Source organism: Eublepharis macularius, chromosome 14, assembly GCF_028583425.1.
Source record: "Eublepharis macularius isolate TG4126 chromosome 14, MPM_Emac_v1.0, whole genome shotgun sequence".
In the NCBI taxonomy this organism is placed as follows: domain Eukaryota; kingdom Metazoa; phylum Chordata; class Lepidosauria; order Squamata; family Eublepharidae; genus Eublepharis; species Eublepharis macularius.
Genome location: NC_072803.1, coordinates 24,945,961 through 24,959,014, shown reverse-complemented (window position 1 = coordinate 24,959,014; position 13,054 = coordinate 24,945,961). Strand labels below are relative to the sequence as shown.

The window sequence follows — 13,054 nt, the reverse complement described above, 5'->3', positions numbered from 1 at the left end:
GTACTTATTGCTGGTGAGACATGGTCCCTGTTTTGTTCCTGTTTTTACCTCTTTATGATGGCTTATTAAAATTTTGACAGTGTGAGTTCACATGTCCAGAAGTTAAATCTCTGAGACTATGTTAGGGAGCATTCATCTTGTCTCTAGTGAGCAAGCACAAATATGGGATATATGCATATAAAGGCTTCAATCATAAAGTCACTTTTGTGGGATTAAGCACCATTGGGGCTTACCTCTGAGTAGACCTGCTGAGGATTGCTTCCCCAAGTCACCAAGTATCATGACTTGTGAATAATTAATTTTAATTTAATTTATTAGATTTCTTGCCTGCCCTTCCTGCAAGTGTGTTCAGGGCAGGTTACAACACCGTACAGTAATACAATAAATTAAAACAATACACAATTAAAGATAAAACACAATTTCATTGTTCCAATACAAATGTTAAAACCATGATCTAAAATGCAGCATGAGATGATTCACCATAATATATCCCACATGATGAATAATAAAGCACACTGAAGCACAACTTGTCATTGAATGTAAACACATACAGAAATTGAATCTCTAAGACCATGTACAAAGGGATGCATGTTGTCTCTGGTGCATAAGCAAGATAACTACGTAGGTGGATGACCATTAAGTCTGGTAGCAAACTTCAGGTTGGGAAATTCCTAGAGATTTGGGGGTGAAGCATGTGGGTTTGGGGAGGGAGCTCAGCAGCGTAGAATGTCATAGAGTCCACCCTCCAAAAGCCATTTTCTCCAGGGGGAAATCAGACCAGTTGTAATTCCAGGAGATGTTCCAAATCCACCTGGAGGTTGGCAACCCTACCATTAAGGCACCAGCTGCCATGCCCAGTCAAGTCAAGTAAATGGGTGTGCATGAACTCTAAGGTGCCATATCATACAGCCTGGGTGTCTGAAGCAGGGAGTTCTGACTCTCAAAAGCTTACACCCTGAAAATCTTGTTGGTCTCTAAGGTGCCACTGAAATCCTTCTGTTCAGGCTGTCATCAGTATATTTTGAAAAACTGAGGAATAAAACATTGCAGGACAATAAAGGTGTTTTTTTTCACCCGAAAGATATCCTCTTTACTTTTAAATAAGTGCAAGTCAAGCTATGACATAGTAAATGGATACAACCAACAAGAGCCGTACAATAAGCAAAATGTAATATTAGAAGTGGAGGTCATGTGTAGTGATTCCTGGTATAAGAAAACGGGTGTTCTATAAACATCCCTATTTTCACTTGCAAAAATTTTAAGACTAAGTGAGTTTTGCTCTCCTCTGCAGTCAACCCATGATGCTAGGCCTACCTCAAAGGGAGCCTGTAAAAACCAAGTTCCGACCTGCTTGTCTCGTCAAATTTATGGAGCTGTGGTTTTGGAGAACTTAAGCGAGATCAGGATTTTGTAAGCTTCTGCCTGCATCTAAAAAAAAAAGGGGGGGGGGAATATCTGATTCTCGACTTACTGAATCATATTTATCATCTTTAAATATATTCTACATATGCAGGCCCATGTTCCTGAATCCATAAACCTCTTTCACTGACTCTGCTTAGCTAGGCCTCTCTTTCAGCAATTATTTATATTTAACTTTTTCCATATGGCGTAGCCTGTCGCCTTAGTGTCATTTCCGGGAAAACATGGAGGGGGTGTGTGTAAAGGGGAGAGAGAGTTATTTGGAAGAGGTGGGGGCTGGTTGGGAGAGAGAGGGAGCTTCATGTTCTGGCCTGTTGGAACAGGCCCACTGTTGCTGGCACGGCCAACAAAATCCACCCAGCGGAGCCAGCACTCATTAATCATTTGAACTACTAAACTGCCAGCTCCTTTCAAGATCTTTCAAGAAGTGTTTTCACCCAAAATAGAGTTGAAAACGCGCCGGGCCCTACTTTCAGAACCTCATCAATCTGGCTATTATGGGGAGTGTCAGGCAGCCCTGACAGACAAGGCCCGCTCTGTTCAAGGGGCCCCGACTCCCTCAACCTGTCATATCAAAGACCTGATCAAACTGGACAGCTTCATTTGTACCTACAGAATAGATAAAAGGGCTGTTCATTGAAACAAATGGAGTGGAGGAGGAGATGCGGAGGGAAGGGCAGAGTAGGAGCCTCCCTGTAGGAGGAAACAGGGCAAGGAACAGAGCTCTGTGTGGTGTGGGGCCAGAGGATAAAAGGGTGAGGGCCTTGTGCTGACCAGTATTCTACAACAACTCCATATGCCACCCTTTCTGTTCCTCTCTCACACACCCTTCAATGATATTTAAGAGGCATAATAATACCACCCACTTTCACCCTGTGTGAACAGGACACTGGCATGGAACCATTTGTAGGGTTCCCAACCTCCAGGTGGTGGCTGGAGATCTCCAGGAATTACTGATCTCCAGGCCACAGAAAATCAGTTTCCCCTGGAGAAAATGGCTGCCTTGGTAGATGGACGCTATGGCATTATACCCTTCTGAGGTCCTTCCCCTCTTCAAACCCTGCCCTCCCCAAGCCTCCATATAAAAGCGTACTTGCAAATGGTAACTTATTATGGGTGGCATGAAGCAGCTAGCAACTCTGTTTTACTGAAGAACTAGGTTTTGCTAACCGCAGTACAGTACCACACAAAAGGGTCTTTCCCTCATTATATCCTCACAATGACCCTGTGGGTTGAAAGAGTGTGACCGGCCCACTTAGTTTTGTGGCTGTGTGGGGACTTGATTTGGGGTCCTTCCGCCTCAGCCCTAGTCCAATACCCTAACACTATTTAGGCAACAAACTTGAAAATCCAAATGTACATACCACAGAAATATAATAATTGTGCTCTACTAGTTGCATAAAGGCTTAGAAAGAAGAAAGGAGGTCACCGACTCACCACCAAACGAATACTTTTTCGGTGTTTCCATATTTATTCTCAAAATAGCTCCAGAGGCCTATCTTTTATAGGCCTCAAAGCCACCCCTTTTTCCTGCTCCTCCTGACCTGCTACTCTTCAGTAGAATTTCTCTTGAGCACGGTATCTTGCTGCATTTCTCAAAAATCTGTTTTACACAGAATGCTTCATGCCGGTGCTGACAAGAAGTTTTGTGATTCAGTTTACACACTGACTGCTTTGAGGCAGTAGTCAACTACTGTTTTCAATCTAAAGGTCACAAGAGGGACTAGGCCTTAAAAACAAGCTGAATAAGATACATTTTGCTATTTGCTTGCACTAGTTTTACTCTGGGTCTTCCAGATAATACTTGCAAATTGTTCCCAATTAAGCACAGAGACATTTCAGATTATATTTTGCTGCTCCCCAAATGGGCCATTGCTTATGAGTAGGCCTTTGCTCTTATAGAGTCCTGACTCTTGCTGAGGGAATGCTTCAACCCCAGCACTGTAACCTCATGGTCTCCTTTGCAGTTGCAAAGAAATTACCCTCAGCTGCTGTTCCCTCTGCATTTCATCTGAGTTCATCAACCGCCAACTTCGTCCCTCAGAATGGATCCTGTTCCTGTGTCCAGTAGACCTGGTATATAATCCAATTGTTTCTATTTACCAAGGACAGTTCTTACTTTCTGGTACTGGCCCCTGAGAAGTCATTATTGTGATGGGACCATGGGATCCCATTCCCACGGTGGGGATGCGGGATCCCCTGCTCCCACCTTTTACCCCTTGCCACCACTTACCTGGCCCGGTGTGTGGGGGGGAGGCAGGGAACAAGCCTCCCAGGCGCTCCTGGGGCCAGCACAACATCACTGACGTCTTTGCACTGCCCTGAGAATGCTCCTGTGCTTTGCAGCAGGCCAAACGGGCCTGTTTGGAACCTAAATTGGTCCGCTGCTAAGCACGTGTATGCTCTCCCACCTTGCATGATGCCATCACATCATCGTGCTGGTGTGGTTCCATGCACACACAAGGAGCATGCCCGGAACTTCTGGAAGGTAAGCACTGAGTCCCCCCCCTCCCGCTAGGGGACCCTAGGCCATGGTTCAGCAATATGACATCTGCAATATGAAACCTGCAGAAGGTTTCAGGCCTTGTTCAATCCCCAGCGTCTCCTGTTAAAAGGATTATGCTGCAGGTGATGTAGGTGAGACCCTGGAAAGCTGCTGTCAGTCAGAGGAGACAATACTGACTTTGACAGACCAATGGCCTGACTTGGTATAAGATAGCTTCAACTGAAGGTGGAGGAGATCTTTTGCCAATATGTAATATGGAAGTGCTTAGAGAGTGACCCTGGGGTATGATAATAGGGATACTACAAGCATGTCCTTATTTCATGTGTGGAATCTTGTAGGCATATGCCCTCTGAGACCTGCTTGCTTTGGGTTATTTTTATTTCCCTTGCAGCTGTAAATGACTGTGAGCTTTCTCTTATCATGAATTAGGGATCAGCAGGCACAAACCCAGCTGGAGGAAAGATGACTGGCAGCTTGGATGAACAGGAGGAGAAAAATACAATCTGTACTTAAGACAATTTCAGAGGCCAGGACAGGATGGAAGGAAAAAGAGTGAAGGAAGCATCTGTCTGTGGCTATCTGCTTTGGCACAGAGCTACCTCTGCATGGGTAAGCATCACAAAGAGAAAGAATGATTCACATGTCAGGGACTTCTGGAGTCACAAACTGCTGCTCAACATAGAGTCTGGGAGATGTGATACAGAGAGGAGTATTGCCAACAATTCCCAAATTTTATTGAGAGAGAGAGAGAGAGAGAGGGAGGGAGGGAGAGGGAGAGGCTTGGGCATGTGAGAAATCTCAGAAGAAGGGAGATGATTTAAAAATCATCCCAGATCTCCCTCTCCAGGACGCTATAAGCTCCCCGTAGCTTGTAGCCAGTTTTCTATCCCCCCTTTAACTAATTCTCAACTGCTCCCCGGATTCTGTGCCTCCTGAGGCATACCCAGTCCTCATCAGGATGTTTTTTAAAAAAAACTTTTCTCAGATGTTGATTAATTTACAAACTAGATCAAGTTCATCAATTTTGTTGAATTAAATTAAAAAGTTTTAATTGGATTTTGAATAAATGTGCAATTAATTGTTACTGTTTTGAATATTATTGTTACTGTCTTCCTTAGTAGCTCATGCAAACTGCTCTTCTGAATAATACTTTTTTATAGGGTATGGGGCACTGAGTTTATGGAACCAAAGGGGTGATAGCTCAGAAAAGTTTAGGAACCACTGCTTTAAACCCTTATGGGTTAGGCTTCTGATAGGATCCAACCTAACCATACAGAGTGGGGTGGGAAGCACAGCATCAAAAACAAGAGCTTACCTGACAAAGTCAAGTTTTTACTAAAGGTTTTGAAAAGCATTCTTAAAAGGCACATGCACAAAAATCCTGTTCAACAGTATATCTAAAAGCCATTAAGAGCATTAAAGGTAAGAAAATAACATGGGAAATATATATTCAGCTAAACCTAACTAGGCTGTTCCCTATCCTAGGAGACTCTAAGAGCCTAAACAGACGTTACGAATTACACGTGTTTGAGCAAGTGCCAGGAATCATGTCTGTTGCAAAACAATTTCTTTTACTTCAGCCTGATTCCCTCCTTAGGTCAGTTCCTTGCCATTTCCTTAAGAGCTAAGTTCTTTGGCAAAGATTTCTCCTCGGTTCTCTTCTACAGTGCTCTGCGGTTCTTACTGCAGTTCCTGCTCCTTGGCCTCTGGTTCTTCTTCATACGACTTAGCTCAGGTATGCTGCTCCCGTATCTTGATCAATTCATGAGGACATCTGTAAGTTTCAGTTTTCAAAAACTGTCTTTTAAAATTTCCTTTCTTCAGGATCCTCTAGAACCCCACTTTGGACCGTTTCGCGTTAGGAAAATGATGTGATGGGGGGGGCAGGGGTGCTGAAGCCACACATGCCACAGCTGTGGTTTGAAACAGATTCTGATGTGGGGGAATTAAGCAGAACCACCAATTCAGATCCAAACCATGTTCTCTATAATATTTGAATTGCCAAAATCTCATTCAATGAGTAAAATTTAAGCAGGAGAAAATGACATAACAACAACGATGCAGCACAAAATAAGAATGCAGGATGGGGGAATTAAAAGACTCCTGCTAAGCAAAGACTTCTAAAAGGAGCCCATTCCAATCTGCAGCTCAGTCAGCTCCTAGGAGAAGATTTAAAGCCTACCCACAATTGGTACTCTTTCCAAGGCACTTTTCAAAATGCTGCAGTGATAAATACTTCCCTTTGCTTCCCCTCTGGGCTCAGCCATTCCAGGAGAAGAATGCTTTTGCGGTTCCTTTCTGCTGTGCCAATGACACTTCATCCGCGAGTTCAGGTTGTGCCTGGGACAAATCAGCATGTGGCTAGCAAATGTGGAACTCGATGGGTTTATGGTGAAGATGGTCTCTCTGCCCCCCCCCCCCAGAAAAAAGGTCTTTTTCTTCTACAAGCTAACACAACCTTTCTTGAGACCGCAGAAATCAGGTACAAAGAACTTTGATGGCAACCATCAACAGAAATAGTTAAGGACCAAATTAGGAGTTCTGGATCGGAAATCCAGATGAGTAATTTAGGTGTACATAAAAGAGCCATATAATAGAGGTACCTGAATCAGCACCAAGTGTGGGGTTTAGGAGAGTTACTCTTCCTCTCCTGTGCCTTCCGTATAGGTCCCTGCATCACCAGCTGCTTTAAGCCTTAGTAGGGAAAAGAAAATAGGAAGCTATTTTATGGTTGCCAAAAGCAGCCTGGTAGAGTTGTAGGAGTGCACTTTTAGTATGGAAACTGGACCTCTGTTTCTGAGCACAGTAAAAAGTGCTGGTTCCAGGGCTGATGTCAGCACACAGCAAAATGGGGCAGCTACCAGGGCCTGTGGCTTCCAATGGGGCCCACTGCTGCTGACTCACACATCTCCTCTGATGCCTGCGCTCACACCCTTCCACTGCCTGCCTGGGAGTTCTTTGTCACCTCTGCTACCAGTTGTATTGCTAAGTGGTGCTGGAGAAGGGCATGTGGGTGCTGCAGAAAGCATCAACATTCCTGGTGGCTATGGCAGTGGCGCTTCTAGCTGTACCCAGCAGTGTCAAAAAAAGGGCATGCAGGCAGAGTGGTCAGCTGGGACTGCAGATGGTGGGAGATCATGTGAGTGGGCAAAGGAAGGCTGCATAGGCAGGCAGGGAGACATGGGTGGGAGGGCAAGAAGAGGAGCCTAGTAGTGGGCATGGGGGGGGGGGGCTGAGCATGCTCTGGCCAGTGCCCTCCAAAATCTGGAACTGGCCCTGGCTGGTGCTTAATTTCAAGGCCCTCAGTGATGTGGGGCTAGGGTACTTGAAGGACAAACTCCTTGAGTACTGGCCAGCCCACCAGTTAAAATCCTCCTCACAATCCTTGCTCTCTGTGCCCACACCTGCAGAGGAGACAGCAGGGAGTTACCAGAAACAGGACTTTTTCAGTGGTGGCACCTTGAATTTGAAACAGCCTCTCCCTTGAGGCTTGCCTGGTGCCCACCTCACTGTAAGTGCCCAGCCACAATGCTTTTTACTCAGGCTTTATCTGAGTGGTTCCATTTTTAAAAAGTTGCTTTGTGGTCTACTTCTAGCCTGTTTTATGGACATGCTAGGTAACTGACAGTGCAATCCTAAGAAGAGTTACTCCAGTCTAAGCCAATTAAAACCAACAGGCTTTAGACAGGAGTAACTCTGCTTAAGATTGCATTGTGAATGTTTGTTTTGTGCTGGTTTTATGCCTCTGGCTTGCTTTCACGGCGTGTTTAATTATTCATTCTTATACTGTTGCTTTTATGATTTTATTGTATTGTCTTTACTTAGTGAGCTGCCTCCAGCCGATCTCTGCAGAGATGGCATATCCATTTTCTAAATAAATAAACAAACAGCAAGGGTGAAAAATTACCCCATCCTTTCAGATTGCCCTACCCCTAGTGGCTGCTTTTTAGAGCTAAATTACACATCTGGAGCTTCAACTCCATAATCCTAACATCATGCATGACTTAGTTCAGAGTTTATTTAAAAGGAGATTTTCCGAGTCAGTACATAGAGTTCCATTGACCCATCTGGCTATGGCATGATTAGCATGGAATGTCCAAGGTGGAACATGTGTATGTTCATGACACAATGTGTAAGGGAAATTTTTCAGAGTGAATTGAGTGAGATCCACCAGATTGGATCCAGCCAATCTCACCCAATTTCCTTCAATACTGCAGTCCCCATCCCACATGGTTTTTGTACACACACAAGCCTGTGATTCTCATCAGCATAGCCCTTCTGAGTGGTCAAAGAGGATGTCTCCTTCCTTTTTCACCAGCAGAAAAGCTGGTTGGATCCAATCCACTGTTTCTCCCTTCTCCATAATACCAGAACTCAGCATCATACAGTGAAGAGGACTATCCATAGATTCATGACAGAAAGAATAAAATATTCCTTCGCCCCACACCTGTGCATTGTTAACTTGTGGAACTTGCTGCTGTAGGATGTGTTGATGACCATGACTTTAAAAGGAGATTAGACTAACTCAAGGAAGAGAAGACTACTAATGGCTGTTAGCTCTGACTGCTAAATGAAACCTTTATGTTTGTAGAAAGGAAACCACAGAAAAACATTTGCTTAAAGGCAACAGCAACAGAGGATGCTTGCCTTCCTGTAGACTTCCTGCAGTCATCCCATGGGTCACAAGATGCGGGACTAGATAGATCTTTGGTCTGATCCAGCAGGACTCTGTTCTTATGACTTAATAACTCACAAATCCCTTACTTACCCCCCTCTCTCTTTTGTATTCCTATCTGTAAGAAAACAGGGCTAAAGATTTGCTGCAGATCAAAAATCAATAGCTTAGATCCAGCTGGTTTTCCCACTCAGTTTTACCCAGTTCCACTCCTCTGCAGCCCTCATACCACATGGCTTTTGTACATATAGGTTCCATGATTTTTGGCATGGCCTTTTGGGGTGGTCAAAGAGGATGCCTCCTTCCTTCTTTACCAGCAGAAAGGCTAGCTGGATCCAACTCAGTGCTCTGCAACCAGAAAAAAAATATCCCAGAGCAATCACATTGGAAATATACCATTGTCCATGAGATGGGCAGTGCTAATTACACAGAGTTTTGTTAATGGAAGCATCTGTGTCCCAGCAACTGCTGTAACCATGTTATCTCACCCACAAGCAAATACTACTGTTGTTAAAAACATTTAGCAACAAGAGGTTGCAGTAGATATGGACTGAAATAAATTATTCAGACTTATGTACGAGGGGAGGGCTTTGTAGCAAAAACGGGTTTTTATTAGAGACTGGAAAAACTGGAAGGGGAGGAATAGGGTTAGAACTTCTGGAATATTAGTGAGAAACAGTAATTCAGGTGACTGGAAATAAAAAAGCACAATACATAAAACATTGAAGTGGTTTCATTAGTGATAGTATGTATTGGCTAATGTATTTACATAGGGAAGGAGAAATCCAGTTTCTAGAGAAACCCAGAGACCACTCACAAGTGATCTCTTTGCTACTAGTTTGTCAAATTTTGAAAATCAAAATTCTGGAACACAAGAGGGGACCTACAACAAAATGTTGGGATTGTGCTGGGTTGATGTGGGGGAGGGGTTTGCAAGCCGTGCTGAATTCTGGAACATTTTGAAAATGGTCACATGGCTGGTGGCCCCGCCCCCTGATCTCCAGACAGAGGGGAGTTTAGATTGCTCTCTGTGCTGCTGAGTGGCGTGGAGGGCAATCTAAACTGCCCTCTGTCTGGAGGTCAGGGGGCGGGGCCACCAGCCATGTGACCATTTTCTCCAAGGGCAACCCACTGAGTTCCACCACCTCTTTTCCCAGAAAAAAAGCCCTGCTGAGAGCCATGGTGGTCTCACAGCAGTGGTGATGTTGGGGTAGGGCAGTTGCAGAGAGGGGGAATCCCATTCCTTCTGTCCCCTCACCCATTACCCTTTTTGTAGCATCTGAGCCTTGCTGCCCTCAGGCTAGTGCTGCAAGGCTGGGGCTCAATGTAGATCTTGGGCCAGGTGCACGGTACTGGCCCTGAGTGGAGCAGCTTGAGGCAACCCAGCGTGGTCAGGTGCATTGGAATGTGTCTTTTGGAGGGCCCAGTGGTTGTGAGGTTCCTGTGGCCAGTCTGGGACTCACTGAAAGAGAGTGAAGGCATAGAGAGCAGGTGTTTTGGGGGGGGATTTTACCTCCCCCCCCAATTTTGTTTTTAAATTTTTTTGCAACTCTGGGGTGTCCTCCAGGTTTGCACACAGCATGTTCTGAAGTGACCCCAATTCTCTGATATAAGTATCTGAACAGTCAGGGCCACTTCCAAATTAGATATATGATGGTCTGGAGGTGGAGCTATCATCAATTAGACAGTCGAGTTTCCCACATTTGGGGAAATCACAGGGGCCAACACAATGGATGAGCTTCACCCTGGGTAATAAGGTGGAACTGACAGCATCCTAGTGGCTTGTGGCACATCTGGGAAGAAGGGAGCCAAGAACTTTTAGGAAAATCTTAAGTTAAACCTCAACACAAAAGTAAACTGCTCTTTTTTTTTTGCAAACAGGCTGTGTTTTGCCCTACTTAGTTAGTAAGACCACAGTTAACTTTATAAAAGAATGAGTCTGTAACTGGTAATTCCCATGTGTAAAGTAAATCCTAGATTTAGTTCTTCCATTCTACACCCATCATGGAAATAACAGTGCTTCTAGGGGACAATTGACCCAAGGGAAGGGATGTGTCTCAGTAGTAAAGCATCTACTTAGCATGCAGAAGGTCCCAGGTTCAATTCCTGGCATCGCCAGTTAAAAGGATCAGGTAGCAGACCTGAACCCTACTGCCAATCAGAGCAGACAATATGGACCTTGATAGGCCAATGGCCTGATTCAGTATAAGGCAGCTTCATGTGTGTTGGAGTTTGCAGGCTGGAACTCCAACTGTGATACTTAATTGTAAAAAACAAAACAAAAAACAGTCTGCCCCCCTCCCCAAAATCTGGATCAGAGTCACATGGCCAGAGAAGGAGTCACTATCTCCCCACCCCCCTGTAATTTCTGTGATTGAAAATGTCCCCCCACTGCTTTAACCCCTTATAAGAAAAACAAATACCAATTTCTAATTGCAGAACTCCAGTGACACGTAGCTTAGCCCTTATATCCCCCTAGGTTAGAAAACAGCCTCCATCCATCTGACACAGGTAGGCAGAACAAGAGCTTTAAGTCTGGCATGGATGTGGATGTGGACAAGAATGTGCCACCGCTGCTCCCTCTTTAATCCTCTCTTTTAGAAATGGTTTAGCCACATTCAGTAAATGTCACGCATGAATAGGAACCCCATTGTATTTAAAGATTATCAATTTAGTGGATCCCTGTAAACAAGTAAATGGGCATCTTAAGGATGGTAAACCTCTGTAGATCAAAGATATGACCTTTGGCAATGTGCAAGCTTTGAAAAAATCAAACTCTTTACAAGACAGATGTTGACCTGTGATCATCTACATACCAATCACTTTTGAACACCACCTACTTCTTGTTCCTGTTTTCTTTGTTTCTGGGAAGTTTCAGCTCAAGTGTCAAAGCATTTAAGGATTAATTTCCATTCTTCCCATGTTTGCATATTAAAAAGATCTGCAATTCCATTGAGGCTCACATCTGTATGAATGCACCCCCATGTGGCGAAAAAGGTGTTACCATCATCTCTCTCAGTTCTTCAGTGGGTACAATCAATAGTCAGGTAGAAGCCTCTGCTAAAAAAAGAAATAAAATAAGAAATCAAGAATGTAAACTGATCCCTAAGAGATTTTTCATTTTCAGTGTATACCTATGAATGTGCATGTTTTAAAATTCCTGATCAAAGTTATTAGCATGGGTCAAGGATGGGGAATTTAGGGCTGCAATCTTAAGAAAACTCTCCTATGAGTAAACCCAATTGAATAAAGTAGGTTGTTCTTTCCAAGAAAATCTGTTTAGGATTAAGCGTCTAAGAATGTAGACTTCACAAGGGCTGGGACTTTCATACTTACATTGTGAGGAAAGAACAGCCATCAATTTTATGTCATGCAGACATCTTATGCCAACATGAAAACAAAAACTGAATATAGGTACATTCCTCAGAGGGAGGGCAAGAGGTAGCCAGGCCCACCTCCACCTTGCCAGAATCCAGCTGAGACTCTTGTCCCTCCAGCTTTCAATTGCTACAGATCACAGACTCAGCTGAGAATCCACCCCCCCCCCCCCAGGAATATGTTGTTTTGAATTTAAATTATTATTTTGTAGTCAGTTTTGTTTCTTGTGTGTTGCTTTGGAAGCAAAACTTGGGCTGAAATGATGGATGAAAATATAATAAATATGCTTACACTAACTTTATATAATTTGTAATTAATTTGATTTTAAAGGTCAGGTTTCCATGTACTCATCTGGGCTCTGGATTCTAGAGGAGTCACAGCTGGGTAAACTATTCAAAACATGGTGGCTATCTATCCAATGTCATTATTTGACTAAATTATTTTTGCACTTCATACACTTTAAACCACTTGAAGGAATGACAACAATATACAAGTAGAAATTCTGAGAAGGGCATCATTTATCTCTAAGGGGGCTGTACCCCCAACATGCCCCCCATAGCTGCAAACTTCAACAAGATACAAGGTTTTCCTCAACTCTGTTTCAACTTTGCAAGGGATATCGCAGGATATAGGTCTGAAAGGAAATAATTGGCCCAAGGTAATGCTTAAATAGGGATTTGAACCTAGGTTTTCCTAGTTCTAGTCTAATCATTACACAGGTATTTTTATCTATTTATATACTTCATTTATACTCCACCTTTCTCCCCTAATGGGGACTCAAAATGACTTATGTAATTCTCTTCTCAATTGATCCTCACAACAGCCCTGTGAAGTAGATTAGGCTGAGAGTGTGACTGGCCTAAGGTCACTCAGTGAGCTTCCATGGCAGAGTAGAGATTCAGACCTGGGTCTCCCAGATCCTAGTCTGACATTTTAACCACTACTCCACATGGGCTTTCTCTCTCTTTTGAAATGTTGGCTAGCCTGTGTGTTGCATTTCCTCTCCTGCCCTTCCTCAGAGGAGTTCAGGGTGGTGTTCAGGGCTCTCCCCTCCTTTATTTTATCCTCACAACAAC

At 43.9% G+C, this 13,054-nt stretch overlaps 1 protein-coding gene across 2 annotated transcripts in view; it reads right to left on the bottom strand.

Moving 5' to 3' along the window:
- ZNF703 (zinc finger protein 703) overlaps positions 1-13,054 on the bottom strand; it is a 51,715-nt gene that overhangs the window by 22,257 nt on the left and 16,404 nt on the right. Inside the window, exon 3 of one of the 2 annotated variants that reach the window (XR_008598228.1) lies at positions 11,417-11,660. The exons of the other annotated variant lie outside the window; for it this stretch is intronic. The gene's annotated coding sequence lies outside the window, so the exon portion shown is untranslated. The remainder of the gene's footprint in view (positions 1-11,416; positions 11,661-13,054) is intronic. 2 annotated transcript variants of the gene reach the window in all.